Below are 24,373 nucleotides of genomic sequence, written 5' to 3'. Positions count from 1 at the left end.
CTACGCTGACGGCTGAACGCCTTATTAAGAGAGAGTGCCGGCCGGTGTGGCCGTGCGGTTTTAAGCGCGTCAGTTTGGAACCGCGTGACCGCTACGGTCGCAAGTTCGAATCCTACCTCGGGCATGGATGTGTGTGATGTCATTAGGTTAATTAGGTTTAAGTAGTTCTAAGTTTTAGGGGACTGATGACCTCAGTAGTTAAGTCCCATAGTGCTCAGAGCCATTTGAACCCTTTGAACCTTATTAAGGGTGAATTCAAATTTATTTGTCGGCTGAAGGCCACAAGCATAGCTTCAGAACAATTAGCGGCTGAAGGCCTGAATTACAAGTGAGGAAGACTACTACACGTTGAAAATACCAAAACAATTTTTAAAACAATCATTAAAAGAATTGACTTGTAACGTCTACGCTCTGGCGTACGTTAACTCTTTAGAGCCTGTACTATGGTAAGTTGACGGGCTTCACCTTATAGGAAAGGATTTTAGTAAATGTGTTGACCGCGTGTACCTGAATGAAGGCAAAATCAGACTTACACCCACTCAGTAACAACAATGATACGTCAAGCAAGTCTAAAGTGCAACTACACGTTAGGACGGGCAAGAAATACACACAGCAGATGCTACCAATTGTTAATAATACGGTCGCCAGCCTGATTAGGCATTAAGTGAGTTGTTTCCTTGTACAAGTGGATGTACGTACAAGCATAACAACACGTAGTAATACTGCATTATATGGTAAATTTTAGAACCAGAAAAATCTACTGAACTAACATTTTTCCTTTCTGTACTAATTTGTACAAGCTATAAATACACAACATTACACTATAATGATTACTACAAACTGCGTTTTGTCTATTGATCCGACTGAAATCGGGCATAGGTTACCCTAGAAATAGCACTTTTGAAACACACATACAATGTCAATTTTAAGAAGGGTAAAACACTGATAAATTTAGTTTTTATATTGACTTTAACTTTGCTGGTCAAATCAGTTCAGTACACTTCAGAATGTAAATGAATAGAAAAGAAAAGGGGGGTTGGGGGGGGGGGACCCTGAAACTGTAATTGTCACTGTATTGAAATTCTTTGACTATTGAATATATGAATTACTACTCTTTTTGTCTTATTTCTTGCTTATTTAACTACCATTATTTTTGTCTCAAATTAATTATACTTCATTACTAAACCAATTTCAACATTATCTTCCAACTTTGTCAGACCTATGTTCTTTACTTGTGTATTCATTAACAATAAAGTTCCTTAAACATCATAGATAGGTCTGCAGGTAATTCTTATTAACATAAACTTTAAATCTTCATTTCGGGACACTCGGATTGCACAACATGTGGAAAGGACCCTGTCTAGGTTAGTGATGAGGATAATTAAATGATAGGACAATTCTGGTAAAAGTTACGTTGTTATTGAACAGTCAGGAAGAAAAGTAACACTGGTCCACACGAATACAGTACTAAATGTTTCAACCTGTTCGTGTCGATGCGGCGGTTGGCGGGCGGCGTGATGGCGTGATGGCGAGGCGCAGAGCACACATACAATCACAGCTATGGCTTTTGATGTATCGGCACTTTGCTTCTTCTTAGCGTCGCAATCCTTTTCCATTTAGTGCCTATGGAATATAGCCATGCTGTATAGTCGTCGGAAACGGCACATCCGAGGCTCAATGAAATCACGTTTTCCAGGAGAGCCTCCTCGATCCAGAGCGTGTTTCTCAGACCGATGCCCAACTCCGACTCCTACTGCTGAGCCCGTTATGCCGTGCCGCGCCCGTGTACATTTTCCCGCGCTCGCCTGCCTCCACCTTTTACCGCTCCCCTACAGACAGGGTATTCACCAAAGGTTTTGCATTCCACATATCCTAATACATTGCCTACGTATGGACCAGGCGCACAATTACAATTTTAAACATGTTACAATAGATTCAACATGGGTTACACTTCAATTCTGTTATAGCATTGCTTGAAATTTTACATAAATATTAATATTCACATCGAAAGTTGCATACAGTTTCTTTAACATAATGACACGAAAAGAAAAAGAAATGAAATCAAAACATTGCTTACACTAATTTTTCGAAAATCAGAAGAAAAAATTATTATATGTACAGTTGTTGTTACAGGCTGTAACACAAGCTGCACTGACGGCAGAAGGCCTTATTAAGTAAAATTGAAATTATTTGCCTGCTGAAGGCCACAAGCAGTAGGAATAATTTAAACAGGATATTATTTTTAAAGAATTGACACAATCAGACCAAATGAAAGAGAGGAGTAATCCACAGACAGATCTCCAAGGATCGACCTCAGAAAAGTCCCTGCGGCTGTGTAACCGGTGAGACAGGCAGCCAAGAGTTATGGTCACCTAACAAGATGGCAGCTCAAACTAGGGACAGTTTAAACGTCGATCAATCATCTTGCCAAGTACACCTAACGTGTAATAACCAGTACAACGATGGAATAATTCAAGCAAGGGCGAAGTGACAGACAGCACTGCGTCTTCAGAATCCGGTGTGTAGAACATCGAAAGGCAGAAGGAACCACTATAACCAAGGTAAACCACAATCCACGCCGCAATCAAGGAGGCTGTCGAACTACAAGTCATGCTAGACAGCATCGGCAAGACGAGGAAAAGGTACGCTGCCGGCAAAAATACGCTAACCTCGAGGGCAGGTAACTGGGGCGTTAGCGGCCACTAGGCAGTGAAATACCGCTGGTCGCACTTCACCAAATAATATCACAAAATTCAAAAACTAATAACAGACAGTAGAGGATGGCTAACAGATTTGCCACGCTCCAATTGCTGCTGTTCATCTCACAGCGACCCTCGAGCAGCAACGCACGAAAAAACGGCGTGATCACAAAATAGTGGAGGTTCCACTACGGGATTAATGTTCACTCACCTCAACGTGCTGGGTGCGGTGGACAACGGGGTTGTGGCCCTCGCAACTACAGCCCCTCGATCTGGCAATGCCTGGGTGCCGCTAGTGGTCCCGTCATGTCCACGTGCAGCCGGACCTCTCTGCTGCTCCGTCCCAACCAAACTACCGAAACACCCGACCCGGAAAAACACTTCACGTCCTTCCAGAGATAGTACGGGTACTAGATATCGATTAACGCTGCTGCTGCCACTCGCGGAGAGACAATGCTAACAAAAACGTAGTGGCGCCAGTAAACAGAAGAAGAAAACGAGACGCTACTATCCCTATTACACGATGCCAACCTACCAACGGCACCAACGCTTGCCAAACAAACGGCTCATGAACCTTGTAGCTTGGGTATCCCGGCGACTTAACATCTGAGGTCATCAGTTCCCTAGACTTAGAGCTACTTAAACTTATCTAACCTAAGGACATCACACACATCCAAGCCCGAGGCATGATTCGAACCTCCGACCGTAGCAGCTGCGTGGTTCCGGGCTGAAGCGCCTAGAACCGCTCGGCCACAGCGGCCGGCTGACGTTAATCTATATGACAGTTAACAGATAACTTATAATTATAATATGCGCAGCACGTTTGGTATGCACGACACAAGAACACTGTATTAGAAGATGTGCAATGAAAAATAGCGGGACAAAACTGTTTTCAAAGGAATTATAGTACATGATGCAGTGCCTCATAGCTACAAATCAAATGGTCTGGAGTTCGTCCCTACTGTGTACTAGTACTTTTTTCTGTTCTTTGTGGCATATTTCGCGAGAAATATTCTGCAAATATTCTTGATAAATATCAGGAAGAGTGTTCATAAGTTGTTATTTTCCCTTCCGATTCGAATTAAGCAGATTCGCAACTACGTTATCCGTTGAACGTTTGACTAAAGTTCGGCAGTAGACGGTATGTCAATTGAAATCCCGAAAAGCCCACGAAAATTTGAATTCTCCCTGGGTGACAAAAGGGGCTGTTTCGGTTACGCATAATGAAATTTCTCCTGTTCGGCACTGTTTCCTATGAGCTACTGACAGCACACACACGACGCATGCGCAGTACGCGTCGAAATGTGTGCCAGCGAGCTTAGGCCTCAACGTTAAGCCTCTCTGAACAGCCTGATATTGGATACCAGGATCTCGGGCCGAAGCCATCGCTCGGCCTTCGTACTGCTTGTCTAATCCGGGTAGACTGCGCTCGGTGATTAGCTCCTCACATTAATACTTTTTGAAAGACTTTTCCATTTACTGGGGAAAAAGAATAACTAGTAATTCACATAGCGTGCACTCGTAACCTACATTACTCCCTTCACTTGTACTACATTATTTCACCAGCGAAAATGTCTCCGTAGGTCAAAGGAATGATCGGCGACTTTCTGTTTAGAGGTGGTTTGCTGGTATCCTCGCAGTGACAAATATTATCATCAACAGATTTAGACCGACGAGGGAGGAGACTATGTGATGTATTGTCCCAGATCACCAAGCTGTGATGCAAGGTAATGGATCTGATTCCAAACTACTAGAAATTTTCGTATAAATTGAGACTGTTTATACGTTGCTGGTATACAATCTGTTTTATCACTGACTGTACCTAGTTATGCTGTGCTGTGGCTCAATCTGCCTAAATGAAAAAGAAAGAAAAGAGAAACCACACGTTTCTAATATACACTCCTGGAAATTGAAATAAGAACACCGTGAATTCATTGTCCCAGGAAGGGGAAACTTTATTAACACATTCCTGGGGTCAGATACATCACATGATCACACTGACAGAACCACAGGCACATAGACACAGGCAACAGAGCATGCACAATGTCGGCACTAGTACAGTGTATATCCACCTTTCGCAGCAATGCAGGCTGCTATTCTCCCATGGAGACGATCGTAGAGATGCTGGATGTAGTCTTGTGGAACGGCTTGCCATGCCATTTCCACCTGGCGCCTCAGTTGGACCAGCGTTCGTGCTGGACGTGCAGACCGCCTGAGACGACGCATCATCCAGTCCCAAACATGCTCAATGGGGGACAGATCCGGAGATCTTGCTGGCCAGGGTAGTTGACTTACATCTTCTAGAGCACGTTGGGTGGCACGGGATACATGCGGACGTGCATTGTCCTGTTGGAACAGCAAGTTCCCTTGCCGGTCTAGGAATGGTAGAACTATGGGTTCGATGACGGTTTGGATGTACCGTGCACTATTCAGTGTGCCCTCGACGATCACCAGTGGTGTACGGCCAGTGTAGGAGATCGCTCCCCACACCATGATGCCGGGTGTTGGCCCTGTGTGCCTCGGTCGTATGCAGTCCTGATTGTGGCGCTCACCTGCACGGCGCCAAACACGCATACGACCATCATTGGCACCAAGGCAGAAGCGACTCTCATCGCTGAAGACGACACGTCTCCATTCGTCCCTCCATTCACGCCTGTCGTGACACCACTGGAGGCGGGCTGCACGATGTTGGGGCGTGAGCGGAAGACGGCCTAACGGTGTGCGGGACCGTAGCCCAGCTTCATGGAGACGGTTGCGAATGGTCCTCGCCGATACCCCAGGAGCAACAGTGTCCCTAATTTGCTGGGAAGTGGCGGTGCGGTCCCCTACGGCACTGCGTAGGATCCTACGGTCTTGGCGTGCATCCGTGCGTCGCTGCGGTCGGGTCCCAGGTCGACGGGCACGTGCACCTTCCGCCGACCACTGGCGACAACATCGATGTACTGTGGAGACCTCACGCCCCACGTGTTGAGCAATTCGGCGGTACGTCCACCCGGCCTCCCGCATGCCCACTATACGTCCTCGCTCAAAGTCCGTCAACTGCACATACGGTTCACGCCCACGCTGTCGCGGCATGCTACCAGTGTTAAAGACTGCGATGGAGCTCCGTATGCCACGGCAAACTGGCTGACACTGACGGCGGCGGTGCACAAATGCTGCGCAGCTAGCGCCATTCGACGGCCAACACCGCGGTTCCTGGTGTGTCCGCTGTGCCGTGCGTGTGATCATTGCTTGTACAGCCCTCTCGCAGTGTCCGGAGCAAGTATGGTGGGTCTGACGCACCGGTGTCAATGTGTTCTTTTTTCCATTTCCAGGAGTGTATATGGGAATTGCATAGAAGTCCTCAATGTCGCTTGTCTCTGTCCAACTCCCTCTCTCCCTTTCTTTGATCACCTCCTCATATTTTTCACTAACTCTGTCCACCACCTTCTTCCACTTTTCTATGTCCATTGCCTTTCACCCCTCAGTACATCTCCTGTTCCCCATTTCTTTGACCATGAGTTTTGTATATCATTATTCCAAATTCAGATTCTGTTTGAAACCACCCGCCTTCTCAGTACTCGCCGCGATGTCAATATCGAGATCGGATTGGAGTCTCTGGTCGCCGCATATCTTTGGCGAGTTGGCTTCCCGCGTGCCCCGAGGAGGACACAACAAGAAATAAGTGCATTGATGGGAGTTAACGTTCCCGAGGAGCGACACCGATGTCGGAGGTCAAGGCAGCTTGCTCGGTGGGCCCCACGGAAGCAGTCGCTTGGGACCGAACGCCGTGGGCTCGAGGAGGGCCGGTGTTGTCCCGATGGCCATCAACGTATGGTCATTCAACGCCTGAGAAGTGATTGCTTGGTTCTACCCTTGGATTCCGAGGTAGAATTACGGCAAGTTTGGTTCAAATTGTTCAAATGGCTCTGAGCACTATGGGACTTAACATCTGTAGTGATCAGTCCCCTAGAACTTAGAACTACTTAAACCTAACTAACCTAAGGACATCACACACATCCACGCCCGAGGCAGTATTCGAACCTGTGACCGTAGCAGTCGTGCGGTTCCGGACTGAGCGCCTGAACCGCTAGACCACCGCGGCCGGCGCAAGTTTGGTGTATGAGATGAACATATGAATTAAAAAAAGTGTATGTTGGTGGGGCGTATATCGAACGTGTGAGTGGTGTAGCTTTGCTTCTGTACTGTAGTCTCCAGTTAGAACGCTGCTTCGGAGGAGAGCGTTGAAATCGGCATTGTCATCTATTTAGCTGCTTTAAGGTAAAAGACTGTTTTGGATCGAATGTGGATCCAAGTGAAGAACAGAATCATTGTTTGTCTTATTAAGAGATATAAGTAGGCCCCCAGTTTATTGCACTTGTTATCCGCAGTTATAACGAGTAATTAACACTGATAGAGTCGACGAGTGAACTTTGGAAGTACTGGTAAGTGTTTGTAGTAAGGGAATGATTGGCTGTGGACCTTTTCAGTCGGACGCTTATGAATTGTGTTAATTGTAGTTCACTTCCAATGGTATGCCAAATTTGAATAGATGCAAAATCCCCAAGATTGGCGATCTTTTACAGAAGCTCGAAATTTAGTGCGGACTTCAATGTGAGACGCCTATAGCAGTTTCCACAACGAAACGTTGTCTCAAAACCTGGCAGAAAATTTAAAGAGATTCTGGTGGTATGTCAAGTATGTTAGCGGCAAGAAACAATTAATGCCTACTCTGCGCGATAGCAATGGAGATACTTTCGAAGATAGTGCTGCCAAAGCAGAGTTGCTAAACACAGTCTTCCGAAATCCCTTCACAGAAGAAGATGAAGTAAATATTCCAGAATTCGAATCAAGAACAGCTGCCAACATGAGTAACGTAGAAGTAAATATCCTCGGATTACTGAAGCAACTCAAATCACTTAATAAAAGCAAGTCTTCTGGTCCAGACTGTATACCAATTAGGTTCCTTTCGGAGTATGCTGATGCATTAGCTCCATACTTAACAATCACATACAACCGTTCGCTCGATGAAAGATCCGTACCCAAAGACTGGAAAGTTGCACAGGTCACACCAATATTCAAGAAAAGGTAGTATGAGCAATCCACTAAACTACAGGCCCATATCGTTAACGTCGATATGTAGCAGGATTTTAGAACATATATTGTGTTCGAACATTATGAATTACCTCGAAGAAAACTGTGTATTGACACTCAGTCAACATGGGTTTAGAGAACATCGTTCCTGTGAAACACAACTAGCTCTTTATTCACACGAAGCGTTGAGTGCTATTGACAAGGAATTTCGGATCGATTCCGTATTTCTGAATTTCCGGAAGGCTTTTGACACTGTACCACACAAGCGGCTCGTATTGAAATTGCGTGTTTATGGAATATCGTCTTAGTTATGTGACTGGATTTGTGAGTTCCTGTCAGAGAGATCACATTTCGGAGTAATTGACGGAAAGTCATCAAATAACACAGAAGTGATTTCAGGCGTTCCCCAAGGTAGTGTTATAGGCCCTTTGCTGTTCCCCATCTATATAAACGATTTTGGAGACAATCTAAGCAGCCGTCTTCGGTTGACTGCAGATGACGGTGTCGTTTATCGATTAATAAAGTCATCAGAAGATCAAAACAAACGGCAAAACGATTCAGAAAAAATATCTGAAAGGTGTGCAAAGTGGGAGTTGACACTAAATAAATAAAAGTGTGAGGTCATCCACACGAGTGCTAAAAGGAACTCGTTAAACTTCGGTTACACGATAAATCAGTCTAATCTAAAAGCCGTAAATTCAACTAAATGACTAGGTATTACTCTTACGAACAACTTAAATTGGAAGGAACACACAGAAAATGTCGTGGGGAAGGCTAACCGAAGACTGCATTTTATTGGCAGGACACTTAGAAAATGTAACAGGCCTACTAAGGAGACTGCCTACACTACGCTTGTCCGTCCTCTTTTAGAATACTGCTGCACGGTGTGGGATCCTTACCAGATAGGACTGACGGAGTACATCGATAAAGTTCAAAGAAAGGCAGCACGTTTTGTATTATTGCGAAATATGGGAGAGAGTCTCACAGAAATGATACAGGATTTGTGCTGGAAATCGTTAAAAGAAAGGCGTTTTTCGTTGCGGCGAAATCTTCTCACGAAATTCCAATCACCAGCTTTCTCCTCCGAATGCGAAAATATTTTGTTGACACCGACCTACATAAGGAGGAACGATCACCACGATAAAATAAGGGAAATCAGACCTCGAACGAAAAGGTATAGGTGTTCATTCTTTCCGCGCGCTATACGAGATTGAAATAATAGAGAATTGTGAAGGTGGTTGGTTCGATGAACCCTCTGCCAGGCACTTAAATGTGATTGGCAGGGTATCCATGTAAATGTAGATGCAGATGTATTTTACTGTTCTACTTCTCGTGGCGAAATCGCATATAGTATTTTTATAATTTAACTTGGGACGTCCTTCTGTGGTTTGGTGTGGCCCCCCAGGAGCTTAAAGTCCAAATTATTTGGTTACTGCCCTGTTGAGGTTGCCTTGCAACAGGTGTTGGTTTGTCTTTTGTCCACCCCACCGTACTGCTGTTTGGTGCGGTGGGGTATAGTCGAAGTGTTTAGTAGTACCGAATCTAATCCCTAGCCTGTTTTAAAATTTGCGAGCCGCATCCACATCGACGTATAATCCTAGTATGCAAGTTGTGTAAGTTGGTTGGGCCCTGTTAACGTTTTATCCATCGTGAAAAATCTTTCCCGTGCCGCATGTGATACCGAAGGACAGAACGGTGCACAACAGCGCATGAAAACGACGAAATCAAAGGATACGTATTGTATATTTTTAACGGATGTAACCTCTGAGCTTAAGAGTTGATTTGTGTAATTTTTATTTATTTTGAAAGCAAAAGTTTTACATGCCTGGTTAATTATAACATTTATGCTTAATCTTTTGTCATGATTCGTTGGCGGTAGTATGCATCACATGCCAGGAGTTTATGGTATAAAGTGTTTAAAAGGAAGGAACATATTTTGTGATGTGGTGTGCATCGTAAAGGCTATGAGGTTTGAGTGTACGTTGATTGTAATCAGATTTTGTTGCATTTAAGTTGTTTTAATTAAAAATTTTGTCATCAAAATATTATTGCCTTTAGAGGTCACAGGCCATATATACGAAAATTTTGGTATTGCCATGTGGCGTTACAATCTTTTAATTAACCTTGCATTATGCAATTTGTATTTTTTTCCTTTGCTTCAAAAGGGATTTTGAGTTTTAAGCGTTGTAAATTTATTCTGAGAGCTGTTCTTTGATCTGTTAAAATACTACAGGAGCTTTAGTTAACAAACTATATCGAGGATGTTGTTGTCCACGATAACGAATGTTCACTCACCATTTTAAAATCAAGTTAATAAAGATGTAAAATTTTAAGGGTAAAAAAGGGGGCTCTTATTAGAGAAACGGTGCCTGCCCGTATCCCCCACAACTTCCACGTATTCAAAGCATTGGCCTTCGGGGCCATGTCAATATATACAGATAATCTATGTGTCGGTAAACTTTTATTACAGAAACGGGTAAGAATCTACATTTTGAGATTTTTGATAACACAGTTTTTCCTTTAGATATTTATATACTACATACATATTTATATGTAATATGTATTAAAATACATATATTAAAGTATTTTACATATAAAACACGTCTGTATTAGATTTAGACGTTGCGTCAAAATTTCAAACGGTGGTTCGCAGGAGCTTGTTACCCGCAGCTTCAACCGTGTATGCACAAGTCACATATATTGAACATATTTCACATATATTTGTACACATTTTTCACCTGTATTTCTGGTGAATTTCCCCCTGCGGTTTCGTTCATGTCGTCTTATCTCCTGATCTGTGTGTCGTACTGAAACATTATTTTGTGGCTATATTCAGTGACGTATGTGCATAATGTTTGCAAAATGTGTTGTGAATTTTGTTAGGACTGAATAAGTAATAAATTACATTTTTTTCCATGATGCGGTAGTTTTTCATGCATCTCAGAGTTTATGACGTACATCTCCGCTACTATGTGTCAAACAGTGATATACACACAATAAAAAAAGTTTTGCATCACCCCGGTTCCCAGAACTCATGAAGATAGACGTTTACTGTAGATATCGTATCACAGACACAATCCCTTTCACTGTTCAGAGATGACACTAAACCCGACCAAAGATGTAAACAACCATGTATGAGCAGCGCCTATTAGATGGAAGTGATCCGACAGCCGATCAGTTCCAGTCATTCCACCAGGAAGCAGGAACACGGCTCGTGTTGCCTGCAGTTCAACCATACCTAGGAGGTCAATACCGAGGTTCCATCGCGTCCGCATTCTTAATTTATGCCAGGAAGGGCTCCCAACAAAGGACATGTCCAGGCGTCTTGGAGTAAACCAAAGGGATGTTGTTCGGACATGGAGGAGATACAGAGAGACAGGAACTGTCGATGACATGCCTGGCTCAGGCCGCCAAAGGGCTAATACTGCAGCCGATGACCGCTACCTACCGATTATGGCTCAGAGGAACCCTGACAGCAACGCCACCATGTTTAATAATGCTTTTCGTGCAGCTACAGAACGTCGTGTCACGACTCAAACTGTGCACGATAGGCTGCATGATGCGCAGCTTCACTCCCGATGTGCATCGCGAGGTCCATCTTTGCAAACACAACACCATGCAGCACGGCGCAGATGGGCCCAACAACATACCGAACTGACCGCTCACGACTGGCGTCACGTTCTCTTCAGAGATGAGTATCGCATATGCCTTCAATCAGATAATCTTCGAAAACGTGTTTGGAGGCAACCCGTTCGGGCTGAACGCTTTAAGACACACTGTCCTGCGAGTGCACCAAGGTGGAGATTCCCTGCTGTGTTGGAGTGGTTTTATATGGGGCCGACGTACGCCGCTGGTGGTCACGGAAGGCGCCGTAACGACTGTACGATACGTGAATGCCATCCTCCGAGCGATAGTGCAACCATATCGGCAGTACATTGGCGACGCATTCGTGTTCATTGATAATAATTCGCGTCCACATCGTGCACATCTTGTGAATGACTTCCTTCAGGATAACAACATCGCTCGACTAGAGTGGCCAGCATGTTCTCCTATCGAACATGCCTGGGTTCGATTGAGAAGGGCTGTTTATCGACGACGTGATTCACCAACCACTCTGAGGGATCCACGCCGAATCGCCGTTGAGGAATGGGACAATCTGGACCAACAGTTCCTTGATGAACTTGTGGATAGTATGCCACTACTAATACAGGGATGCATCAATGCAAGAGGACGTTCTACTGGCTATTAGAGGTACCTGTGTTAGTTAGTTAGTTACGTGTTCCATTGATCAATAGCACGGAAAAACCGTTATGATGTGGAACGTGTCAAATGCACAAGAAATGCGCACAGGAAACAAGTTTTTTTTTACATTATAGTGTTATATCTAAATATTTCTATTATCTATCCCACTCCCTAAAATGGCACAAAATGCATGTATTATGTTTCTAGATTTATTTACTTATATTCAAGCCGGCCGGAGTGGCCGTGCGGTTATAGGCGCTTCAGTCTGGAACCGCGGGACCGCTACGGTCGCAGGTTCGAATCCTGCCTCGGGCATGGATGTGTGTGATGTCCTTAGGTTAGTTAGGTTTAAGTAGTTCTAAGTTCTAGGGGACTTATGACCTCAGCAGTTGAGTCCCATAGTGCTCAGAGCCATTTGAACTTATATTCAAGAATTCATCTATGTTTTCAAGGAGGTATGATTTAAATTTGTTTTTGAAACTATTACTGTTGTCTGTCAGACATTTTATTTCATCTGGTAATTTATCAAAAAGTTTTATAGCAGCATTTTTTACCCCTTTCTGTGCCAATGATAGGTTAAGTAAAGGATAGTGTAGGTCTTTCTTTTTTCTGGTATTGTAATCATGAATGTCGCTGTCGATTTTAAACTGGTCCATGTTGTTGAGGAAAAATTTCATTACTCAGTAAATGTACTGTGAAGCAGTTGTAAGAATTCCTAACCTTTTAAACGGATCCCTACAAGATGTGCGACTATGAACCCCACAGATTATTCTAACTACTTTCTTTTGAGCAGTCAATACCTTTTGCCTAAGTGTTGAGTTGCACAGAATATTATTCCCTATGACATCAGAGAGTGGAAGTATGCAAAGTATGTCAGCTTACTAATTTCTACATCCTCAAAATTGGCAATTACTCTGATTGTAAAAGTTGCTGAACCTAGTCGCTTTAGGAGATCCAAAGTATGAGTTTTCCAATTAAGATTCTCATCTACAGTATATGTACACCCAAAAACTTAGTAGGCTCTACCCTAGCTACTGACTTCTTTTGATGTGTTATGTTTGTTGAAGGAATTATGCTTTTTGCAGCAGAAAATTGGATGTACTGTGTTTTTTCAAAGTTCAGCGCTAGCCCATTCGCAGAAAAACAATTTATAGCTTTTCCAAAGACCTTATTTGTATCAATTTCTATCGGACTTTCTTTTACTGGATTAATAATTATGCTTGCATCATCAGCAAACAGTGTCAGTTCAGCATCTTGTTTCACATAAGAGGCGAGGTCATTCACATACATCAAGAACAGGAGGGGACCAATGATCGAACCTTGTGCCAAACCTAATGTAATTTCACTCCAGTTAGATGAAGTGCCAAATTCCTTTGAATCACTTGAAGCATATAAAGAGACTTTTTGCTTCCTGTTCTGTAGATGTGACTTAAACCACTCATATGCCGTTCCATTTATACCATAGAATTGTAATTTATATAACGTAATGTCATGGTTCACACAATCAAATGCTTTGTGTACAGCAATCCGGACCACCACCTCTGAAGGTCTCACTGTATGCTGGTACAGCATGCAATGTGTGGTTTCCATGAGCAATAAAAAGGGTGGAAATGATGTTTGTGTTGACCCCTACTCCAATTTTCTGTACAGATTCCGGAATTCTCGAAACTGAGGTGATACAAAACTTTTTTTGATGTGTGTAATTTAGCAGGGGCATCGAGTGGTAAATGTGAATACTGTTTGCAAAATGAGTCGCAAATAGAGGTAGCAGTAAAGAAGTAATAAACTAGAACATCATTCCTGACACAGCTGTTTTGTTGCGTGAACAACGGAAATTTAGTAAGCGATAAACAAATTCCATTCATCGTTTTATGGGGGTATAAATGATAATATGTTTCGTAAAGGTATGAAATTATGTGTAAAATTTTTGCAAGAGATTAGTTTTATCATTGGCTAAGTGAACTCTGGGTATTTGTGCGTCATGAACTACATTTCTTTCTCGTCCCCATCTTACCCTTTGTTAGGGAGGTTGTTCTGTCCCAGACTGTGGTTCCTTCCAGACAGTGAGTGATGTGTGTATCAAATTTGGTTCAAAGCGGTGCAGTATTTTGGGAGTAGTTAAGAGACGTACATGGGTACGTACGAGTGCGTGATGAAAAGTAATGGCTCCGAATTTTTTTGTGTAAAAACTCTTAAGGCTTTTTAAATAAAACTAAGATTTGACAATTCTACATCTTTATTCCTAATGTCTACACATTTGCAGTCCTCTGCCGCTAGAGGGCTCTAAATTGTGTCGTGTTACAAGGCGGTATGTAACGTAAACTTTGTCGGGGATTGAGAAATAGCGTGCTGTAATCGGGTTTCTTGTTCGAAGAGTTCGAGCACTAATGGGACACGCTCTCCTTCAACATGACAATGCCGCTCAACACAAGAGCACTGTGACATCTGCTCAATCCGACACATTGGGTTCACTGCCATCGATCATCCTCCATACACTCTCGACTTCGCCACATCCAATTTTCATCTGTTACAAAACTTAAATAACACTTTCGAAGACTTCAGTTTCATATTAATGAAGCAGTGCAAGTAGAGATGAGGTTGTCGCCCGGTCATCAAAGTGTAGTGTGACAATGTCAACAAACTGGCCTCTCGTTGGGAGAAGTGTGGTCGTCGAAAGGGCGACTGTGTTGAGCAACAAGAATGTAGGCATGGAGAATTAAGATGTAGAATGTTAATAACGTTTGTATTATTTGAAAAGCTTCAAGAGCTTTTACATAAAAATTTGCAAACATTGCTTCCCAGCACGCTTTCTTACATAGATACATACATACATACATGCATACATACATAGAGTGATCAGCCAAAATGTTATGACCACTGCCCACCGCGACGCTGGATGACGCCTGGTGGCGTTGGGGCCACATGACTCGGTATAGAGGTATGTAAGTGGAGCGGACACTGACGGGGGATCACCCTGGAGACGATATGGGCTGCAAATGGGGAAATCCACTGAGGGAAGCACCCTTGACAAAGGGCAGATTATTATTAGGTAGAGCCTGTGAACGAGTTGAGGCGTAGCACCTTCGCATCGCTCCTGTCACTTGTTAGGACGATATCGTTATAGGCATGAGTCATCGACAGATGTCACCAGCTGACATAGACTTGAGTTACAGAGCTGCACGTAGTTGTACCAGTAGGCGGCAGAGGTCAGCAGTTGACGGACAGTGTTAGCAGTCGTAGTCAAAACAATGTTGTAAAGTTATGTTTGACTAATATTTAATGTATTTGCATAATTATTATTGTTTTATATGTGTAGTAATTAGCAGTGTGAGTGTTGTGTGAGTGAAGAAGAACAGAAGTAAATGAAAATTGTTTTGTTTATTCACGAAGTACCAGTTAAACTATACAGGGGATTTACTGTAATTAAATGTGCAGTCAGTTTATGGTGCCAATAAATCGTGAGTAGAACACAAATTAATCGGTAATTTCGGAAGGAGTAATTTTATATTTGATACTTTTCTAAATTTATTTATTCAGCAATTGCCATAGAAAAAAATGTTTTAGTGTGATTGGTCATTGAAGTAAATCGTGGGTTAACGTTGGATAATACTGCAACCTGATTTGCTGTTTGTGATATCAGCCAATCAGAAAATTGCAGGCTCGCGCCAATCTGTGCTGGGAACAAAGCCTTTGGTGTGATCTAGGGAAGTCGGGGCTGAGGGCTCGAACTAGTAACAGCTCCCTGAAAGCAGCTCCGACGAAAGTACTGTAAAATCGCGGAAAAATGCTAATTACGCGTTCGCGAAGTAGAAGAAAGTGTATTTAAGTGAACGGTATAGCGGAAGTCGTGTGGAAATTCGGACGGAATATCAAAATTATTGCTTTCGACTGTTAGTTAAAACCGCGTGGCGTGTTGTGCGACCTAAGACTGGAACAGGTATTACGTGTAGAGCAGAGTGCACAACATTTGAGCGAGCATTTTCATAACTAAACGATCTAGTGAACTCTATTAACTTCGGTAACGGGTGTAAATACCATAAACTGGTTACGTGTGTGATTGTGGTGTGCGTGGGAGCTTTACATTGTGTAGACACTTAGTACGGACTTGGCAGTATTAACTGTGATCTTTAACGTAAAAATACACCTGAAAATTTACATTGCCAAGTTAAAACTTTCAGTTCAGTAGCTGTCTACATCCCGTTTACCGGACAATTCTATGTATGTTGCGAACTGCAGTAGATAGTAGTGGTCTAGTATTTTCTACTACAGCTTTTAGCTAGACAAATGAACAATGGTGGACACCGGCAGGGCGGTAAAAAGAAACGTGGCGCGCCGCAGAGTATCTCGAAAACGGCAACACTGGTCGAATACCTACGTACTACTGCCGTGACCATCTATGGAAAGAGGCAAGACAGTGAAACTACTACTAGGCGTTAAATGGTTGGACGTCCACGACTTTCACAAAACGTGGCGTTCGGAGTCTTATCTACTAAGTGGGATAGATGCTGATCTGTGGCATCTCTGACGAAAGACCACAATGCTGGTGCATGCACAAGTATTTCGAAGCACACCGTTCATTGCACATTGTTGAACATGGAGCTCCACATTAGACCACCCCTACGTGTTCACAACATGTAATGACATCGTCAATTACTGTTGCAATGGGCAGGGGACCATCGGTATTCGACCGTCGATAGGTGTAAACGTGTCGGCTCTTCCGGTAATTCACTTTTCTGCTACACTAGGTCACTAGGCCGATGGTCGCACCCACAAAAGTCGTCATCGAGGTTAACGGCGGCTCGAAACATGCAGGCTGGTGAGAGCAGTATTATGCTATGGCAGATATTCTCCTCCGCATGCGTGGTAGTGATCGAAGACATGCTGACAGGTGCGAACCACCTGCGTTCTTCAATGCGTGATATCTTCCCCGAAGGGGACGTCAGCTTTCAGCTGTATAATTGTTCATTTCTCGGGGCCGGAACCGTTGTTAAGTGGGCTGCTTCTGTGTTGGCAGCGCTGTGTAGCGCTTTGCGTTGGATCTCGGCCTGCGCTTTCATTGTAAGAGACTCTGTGGCTGGTTGGACTCGATATTGGGAGTTAATCGCCAGTAGTGTTGGGCTGTTGGAAGTTAGTCGCCAGCAGTAATTGAAGTACTTTTGGGCAGTTGGAGGTGAACACCCAGCAGTGATGGATGTTAGATGTGGGAAGTTAGCACTGACGGAGGGTAGAGGTGTGGAGTGTTAGTGTAGGCTAACGATCTGTACATGTTCGACTTGGAGATTGAATATTATTCATGACTATATATCTTTATACTGGATGTCAATGACGATTTATATTCGTGTTTGCCGGCCGTTGTGGCCGAGCGGTTCTAGGCGCTTCAGTCCGGAACCACGCTGCCGCTACAGTCGCAGGTTCGAATCCTGCCTTGGGCATGGACGTGTGTGATGTCCTTAGATTTAAGTAGTTCTAAGTCTAGGGGACTAATGACCTCAGATGTTAAGTCCCATAGTGCTCAGAGCCATTTGAACCATTTTTTATTCGTGTTTCACCTGGATGTCACATTATTAAGGTAAAAAAATACATTGTTTGGTTTGCAACAAAATCTTTCCTTTGCTAACCACATGCCTGTTAGTGGTTAGTGACTTTAGTAGTCAGAATCTTGTATTTAGCTGGCAGTATTGACACTCGCTGTATTGCAGTAGTTCGCGTAGTGAAGATTTTTGTGAGGTAAGTGCTTAATGAAATATATAGCTTATTGTTAAGATTTCTCTTTAGTCAGGGCCATTCTTTTGAATTAATTATTTGAAATCAGGTTGTAATTTTTCGAGCAGTCAGACTGAGTTGCGTTAGAGTATTGTGGGTCAATGCTGACACGATAAAAAAAAGTAAAGAGAAAGTAGGCTCAGTACGTTCAGTTTTAGTCAGCTGTTTCAGAATGAAATAACGTAGAAGTTTCATCTTCTCAGTCAAAAAAACGGCTCTGAGCACTATGGGACTTAACACCTGAGGTCATCAGTCCCCTAGAACTTAGAAATACTTAAACATAACTAACCTACGGCCATCACACACATCCATGCCCGAGGCGGGATTCGAACCTGCGACCGTAGCGGTCGCGTGGTTCCAAACTGAAGCGCCCAGAACTGCTCGGCCACATCGGGCGACTCTTCTCAGTCATTTTGCAATTTAAATACAGACACACTCATTTAAAAAGAAGTTTCACCATGCTTCAGTGGTTTGAAGAGTAATATAGTGAACTCACGTTCATGTCTTAGCGACCAAATTCGCATGATGTAAATCTTACGGAACCCATATGGGTTGCTACTGGGCGCCATCACCGTGTATACAAATCACGAATACATGACCTCGCGTATACGCGAATACATGACCTCTGCTTTGACATCTAACGCCACATAGCTCCACAAACCTACCAGCGAACTGTCGGATCCCTGGTAAGCAGAATCAGTGATGTGTTTCGTTTCAAAGACGGACAAACAAACAATTAAACAGATGGTCATAATGTTCTGACTCATCAGTGTACATACACAAATTAAATTTTGTAATATGTTTCGATTCTTGCTGAAACATCTTGCATACGTGGGCACATAGAATTCCATACCCCACTACTTGTTGGTTTTTCACATTGTTAAGAACAGCTGTTCTTGTCAAAAGACGACCAGTGAGGTGTGAAAGCCGACCGGGGGCTATGCGCAGCAGTGTTTCTACGGTCGGCTGGATCCCACTCGGCCCGGCTACCGCCTCTCTGCGCAGACGAATTGCCGGGACGTGCCTTGAAAGCGGCGGTCGGCCTGTTACTTGGCAGAGCTGCGCTGCGCTGCGCCGGCGCTGGCGCCCTCTGTTTAATAAGCCGGCCGCCGGCCTTATATCAAAAGTTCCGCCGGTCGGCGCAGCTTGTCGGCTGGCCGCCTCATTTGCCCCTCGTTCTCAATCTTAATACCGGCCCCTTCACCTTTCTCAAACTGGGGCGCCCGAGCTGAAGAGCCCGCCATTACTATCTGTCACTGCGGAGGCCAAGTTCTTCGTCTGGTAGTAGCGGAAATTCACCTGCGGAGGGGAGGCGTTTGTCGTTACTGCGTTTCCTCGAAGGACGGCTACCTAAAACGCTCGTTATGAGGTGTGCGTCTGACGTCTTCTGAATGGTTTAGTCACCCACTCCAGAAATATGAATTTTATCAGTACTGTTATTCCTTGTGAGCCGATAAAGCATTTCGCCCTTTGTGTGACCTGTGTGGACCGTGGACTTGAGTGTTCTGTTGCAGTACATCAAAAATTTCATCTGTAACACTCAGGGACACAATGGTGGAACGAGCAGGCTTTGAATCCACTACTTTTTAAACGTATTCTGGTACAATGGCATACTTTCAGAGACGCTTCTGGTCCCAGACACTGCCATTCCAAAATCTACTTCTTCGAAGATGAAGAACACTTGTAAAAGTCCTCCCTTTATGCACGTGAGTGATAATCTGTTTGGTAGTAATGTCTGCTAATAAAGTGCAAGAACTGAGCGTGGTGGTGTGGTGGTTAGCACACGGGACTCGCATTCGGGAGGACGACGGTTCAAACCTGCGTTCGGCCATCCTGATTTAGGTTTTCCGTGATTTCACTAAATCGCTTCAGGCAAATGCCGAGACGGATCGTTGGAAAAGGCACGGGCGATTTTCTTCCCCATCCTTCCGTAATCCGATGGGCATATAACTTCGCTGTTTGGTCCCCTCCCCCAAACCAACCAATCAACCAACCAAAGTGCAAGACAGGAATCTTCACATCCTCGCCGAGTGGCTACGCGGTTTGAGGCGCCATGTCACGGACTGCGCGGCTGCTCCCGCGCGAGGTTCGAGTCTTCCCTCATGCATAGGTGGGTGTGTTGTTCTTAGCATAAGTTAGTTTGAGTAGTGTGTAAGTCTAGGGACCGATGACCTCAGCAGTTTGGTCCCTTAGGAATTCGCACACATTTGAACATTTGGATCTTCACACTTATTGTTAGTTAACATGCAGATCGTGTCAGCGTTCACGGCACTTCATAACTGTGTAGTATAAATGTAATTCGATTGATCCTAGGATTCGTAAATGACAGTCTTGAAGCGTAACTACTTATTAGCCAAATCCGACGTTTTATTATCATTTAAAATTATTCAATACATACTCAAAATCGCTGTCCAACGTCTTCAAGGAAAATCTAAATTCGGAATGCACATGAAGTTCAGGTGAGATTCATTGTCTTTCAAACCACACAAATCATGTATCTCCATATGGCGTTCACTCTCTCCGAAGCAGAAAGAGTCTCTCTCAGACTTAAATGACACCAGCCAAGAAGGTGTGTACCTCGTGGATTGTTTTGGAAGCTCACAGAAAGTTCTATTGACCAAACTACTATCTAGTTACCTTCCGTTTTTAAGTTCTATGTCATCTGAATTTAAAATTTATGTTATCCCAAACATAAACTGTTTTAGAGATTTATGGAAATAGCAGGTAACAACAGTATTGTAAAATGAAATACTTGTAAATTTATTGGCTTTGTGTTCAGTTGTTACTTTAATCGGATATCGATAGTAAGTCAGTACTAATGCAGATACAGACATATGGCTAGAACAACATCAAAACGACATTGGAAAAGAATTAATTATTTAACTCTCATTTAACGAAAACTAATTTTTATGGTATGATAGCTATAAAGGAACTTAATTTTTGCTTTCGTATTGATAAAGGAATAGATAATTATTCGACTCTCATACCAAAGATTAATGTGAAAAGTATATAACACTGATGGAGAAAAGAAGATTTACGCTCTTCGTTTATTAGTTTTAGTATTAGTTGCCTTTCGTTGTTCTCATCACCTGGTCATAACACGTGTTGTGTGATTTTAAAGTGAAATTGTGTTATACAATGAAAGCAATTTATGAAACAGAGCGACTTTCTCACTTACGATACCATGGATCCCAGATCCTCTAACTCTGGAAGATTATTATTATTTTAATTTTGTATGGAAGTCCAATAATTTTTTTTCTTAGATGAATAAATGCAATTTAATCACAATTCTTTTTACCTAGGTCACGGGGGATAATAGTACTTAGAACGCACGTGCCTCTAACCCAATCGTACGTTCGCATACAACTTAGTGTGTACCGACGTAATTATACTTATCACGCATTTCCCTTACAGTATTAATTCTTATTCTGAATCGCTCACTCACGAATGTACGTGCCCTTTCATTTCGTGTAGTCAGTCGGGTGTATTCCATAATATCATTACTTTTAATATTCAGTAGCTTAGTTTTCACAATTGACCTTAGCCTGTGTCGCAACGGCGCTTCACGCGGAAATAGTTATCACGCGACATTCATACGAACTCTCATTTCAAAATTACGATACCAGCTGACTAAGATTCTAACAATTTAACAAAGCGGTTACATATCTTAGTATTATTAACTATCAATATCTCTACGGAAAAATGTGCGCGAGGTAATGTTTCGCTTGCATGACGGAACACTTTAGAAATGTCCAAAATCAGGAATGAAATACTTTATAATTAATAACAAGTTCAAAAACAGCAAACACCAGGTGGTATCGTAGAAACCGACAGGGATGATTTATTACTCACTCTACACCCAGTTCTCCTATGAGTTAGTCATCAGTGACACTGCACTGATCAGGCAGGCTCCTTCCAAGAGACAGGCATCCTTTAAAAGAGACGTCCATCCAGAGACACTTAACGCACCTAACTCATATCACTTTCTAACATGTCACTCTTGACACAACGCCTCCCTGAGAAGCTTGTACCGCAATACTCTTCTGTCCTTCTAGGAGTACTAACAATGATAGTCGTATTAGTTGCATCGAATCATACCCTTGTGGTGTCACTTGTTTTCCAACATTAAATAATACAAAAATCTTTACAAACTGACTCAGCCCATAAGTGTTATCAGTATGTCGCCTGTTTCGGCTGTGCAAAGGTCATTTTCACAACACAAAACATTACAGCAGCTTATTCAACAGAAGCATCGAGTTTTGCAACGCTATACATTCAGTACCCTTCTGCAACGTTTCATGCACTGAAGAAGAGCGTTGCATGGTGAAAACTGGTAACAAAGTCTATTCCTTAGGTATTGTGTAACTCAGTGATTTTACTATCCATCATTACAGTACCCACTGCGACACTCCGTCGAGATTTGGCATTTTGCTTCTGCATAGCGCCCCGATTCTATACAGAGCATTGCTGTCGTCCCAGTGACAATTTCAGTACAGTGGGACAGTCTGTGGTTGTGAATGCTATAATTCGAGGAACGTCTGTGCTTTTGTAGTGTGAAACTGACAGCAAGATGATCGAAGGCTAAGTCGAATGTTTTGGTTTATCCAATTACATCTGGGATGGGTAAAATGGAAACTAAATATTCTATGATCAGACCTTTTAGTATTGTTGTAGGATAATAAGCAGCAAAAATACAATTTAATTGCGTGACATGAAGAGTCGTACACGGGGCACTGTTGATGCACTATACAAAGCTTAAGTATTTTGGCCATTGGATAAGTAACTAACGAATCGCAACATGTAATGATGATGATGGCATTGAAACGGAGGATGACGCACGTAAAGCTGAAATACTAAACACCTTTTTCAAAAGCTGTTTCACAGAGGAAGACCGCACTGCAGTTCCTTCTCTAAATCCTCACACGAACGAAAAAATGGCTGACATCGAAATAAGTGCCCAAGGAATAGAAAAGCAACTGAAATCACTCAACAGAGGAAAGTCCACTGGACCTGACGGGATAGCAATTCGATTCTACACAGAGTACGCGAAACAACTTACCCCTCTTCTAACAGTCGTGTACCGCAAGTCTCTAGAGGAACGGAAGGTTCCAAAAGATTGGTAAAGAGCACAGGTAGTCCCAGTTTTCAAGAAGGGTCGTCGAGCAGATCAAGAAGGGTCGTCGAGCAGATACGCAAAACTATAGGCCTATATCCCTGACATCGATCTGTTTTAGAATTTTAGAACATGTTTTTCGCTCACGTATCATGTCATTTCTGGAAACCCAGAATCTACTCTGTAGAAATCAACATGGATTCCGGAAACAGCGATCGTGTGAGACCCAACTCGCTTTTTTTGTTCATGAGACCCAGAAAATATTAGATACAGGCTCCCAGGTAGATGCTATTTTCCTTGACTTCCGGAAGGCGTTCGATACAGTTCCACACTGTCGCCTGATAAACAAAGTAAGAGCCTACAGAATATCGGACCAGCTGTGTGTCTGGATTGAAGAGTTTTTAGCAAACAGAACACAGCATGTTGTTCTCAATGGGGAGACGTCTACAGACGTTAAAGTAACATCAGTCCTACCACAGGGGAGTGTTATGGGACCATTGCTTTCCACAATATATATAAATGACCTAGTAGATAGTGTCGGAAGTTAAATGCGGCTTTTCGAGGATGATGCTATAGTATACAGAGAAGTTTCACCATTATAAAATTGCAGCGAAATGCAGAAAAATCTGCAGCGGATAGGCACTTGGTGCAGGGAGTGGCAATTGACCCTTAACATAGACAAATATAATTTATTGCGAATACATGGAAAGAAGGATCCTTTATTGTATGATTATATGACTGCGGAACAAACACTGGTAGCAGTTACATCTGTAAAATATCTGGGAGTATGCGTACGGAACGATTTTAAGTGGAATGATCATATAAAATTAATTGTTGGTAAGGCGGGTGCCGGGTTGACATTCGTTGGGAGAGTCCTTAGAAAATGTAGTCCATCAACGAAGGAGGTGGCTTACAGAACACTCGTTCGGCCTATACTTGAGTATTGCTCATCAGTGTGGGATCCGTACCAGGTCGGGTTGACAGAGGAGATAGAGAAGATCCAAAGAAGAGCGGCGCGTTTCGTCACAGGGTTATTTGATAAGCGTGATAGCGTTACGGAGATGTTTAGCAAACTCAAGTGGCGGACTCTGCAAGAGAGGCGCTCTGCATCGCGGTGTAGCTTGGTTGGTTGGTTGGTTTTGGGGAAGGAGACCGGACAGCGAGGCCATCAGTCTCATCGGATTAGGGAAGGACGAGGAAGGAAGTCGGCCGTGCCCTTTGAAAGGAACCATCCCGGCATTTGCCTGGAGCGATTTAGGGAAATCACGGAAAACCTAAATCAGGATGGCCGGACGCAGGATTGACCGTCGTCCTCCCGAATGCGAGTCCAGTGTCTAACCACTTCGCCACCTCGCTCGGTATGCGGTGTAGCTTGCTGTCCAGGTTTCGAGAGGGTGCGTTTCTGGATGAGGTATCGAATATATTGCTTCCCCCTACTTATACCTCCCGAGGAGATCACGAATGTAAAATTAGAGAGATTCGA

This window comes from Schistocerca serialis, chromosome 8, assembly GCF_023864345.2.
Source record: "Schistocerca serialis cubense isolate TAMUIC-IGC-003099 chromosome 8, iqSchSeri2.2, whole genome shotgun sequence".
NCBI classification, from domain to species: Eukaryota; Metazoa; Arthropoda; class Insecta; order Orthoptera; family Acrididae; genus Schistocerca; species Schistocerca serialis.
Note: the sequence above shows the minus strand (reverse complement) of the source record.